Genomic DNA, 1,677 nt, shown 5'->3' on the forward strand with positions numbered 1-1,677 from the left:
TACCTTCACTTCAATCTCCCCCAAGATACTTGCAGTTGTTAATGTGTTCCATTGTATTCCATTCTATTTCAGTTCTCAGCTTTTTCTGATTTCCCCAATTTGCGGCCATTACCACTGTCTTAGCTGTACTCAGTTTCATCCCATATGCCTTCAGTTTTGTATTCCATTCTCATCTCCTTTGCTGAAGTTCTTGCTCAGAGTCTGCCTCTAATACCACATTATCTGCATAGAACAACTTTGTTGATCTGTCCCCTCTGACCTGTGTGCTAATTTAATCAACCACCAGTATGAAGAGCAGTGGACTTGGAGCTGAATCCTGATACACACCTACTCTCACTGGGAACCCATCTCTGAGACTGAACACTGTTTGTATTTGAGTCACTGGGTCCATGTACATAGCTTGCACTAATTCTACCAATGTTTCTAGGACTTCAAATCATCACAGGACTGCCCAAATCAGCTTTCCTCAGACCTTGCCATGTGCTTTCTCCAAGTCTGGGAATGCACAGTTGGACTCTTTCCTTATCTCTAGCTTTTTCTCAACTATCTGCCTCAATGCAAACATTGGGTTAGTTGTGCTACATCCTGATCTGAATCTGAACTGCTCATCTATCATCTTATTTTCTACTACTCTGCATATTTGTTTATTAATCGCCCTCTCCTGAGGTTTAATGGAATGTGACATGAGTATTATACCTCTGTACTGCCCACAGTTGTGCCTGTCCCCTTTGTTCTTGTACACTGGCATGAGTATACTTATTCTCCAGTCATGTGGGATATGTCTTTCTATCAATATTGCTATGAGTACCATCAGTTACTATTTCTACCCTGTTCCACCCACATCTTTCTCATATCTGCTGTGACCCCATCTGAACCTGCTGTTTTCCCTGACATTCCTTAGTGCTATCATGTCTGCTGTGACCCCATCTGAACCTGCTGCTTTCCCTGACATTCCTTAATGCTATCATATCTGCTGTGAACTCCTCTGAACCTGACTTCATATTCCTTAGTAGTGGTCTTGCTTCTTCTGTGGTGGGCTCCTCTTGTTCTCTCATCATAGGCTGTGTCTGGGATACTACAGCTTCTGTGATTTTTGTTTTTTCATTCAGAAGCTCCTGGACTTGCTCCATCCATCTGCCTTTGATGTCCTCTGGACTGGTGAGCAGGTTGTTGCTGGAATCCCTTATGAAGGGTGTCTGACTATCTTCACCTTTCTAGGACTATCGCTTCCTAAACCCCTCCTGTGACTGACATCACTACTAATAGTTACTCCAACTTATATTCCTCACGTCTTCCATTTCTCCATGTATATACTCTAAATGTAAAATACCACACAAACACTCATACCCATATAATAAAATACATATTCATTGCAACCATGATTCCTTTACGTGATGATGTCCACCATACCCCAGGACCATCTACATCCCCCCTCTACAAGTCCTAACCCCACACTCCCTGCCTCCCTCACAAACTTCAGACCAAGAACAGCTGCCACAAACACTCTAAAAGAGCTTTTCAAAACATTAAAAGTAGTCATGCATAACATCTGAAGTTTAAGAAAACTATCGAACGTCAGGGTCTATATTACATCTGGGAAAACCCCTTTCTGTGAACGACTGTTCATTGAAAGATAACCAGCAAAATCTAACTCCCTTGAACAGCCATTCCAATAAA

Source organism: Protopterus annectens, chromosome 9.part0 (assembly GCF_019279795.1).
Source record: "Protopterus annectens isolate FY-2018-M chromosome 9.part0, PAN1.0, whole genome shotgun sequence".
NCBI classification, from domain to species: domain Eukaryota; kingdom Metazoa; phylum Chordata; order Ceratodontiformes; family Protopteridae; genus Protopterus; species Protopterus annectens.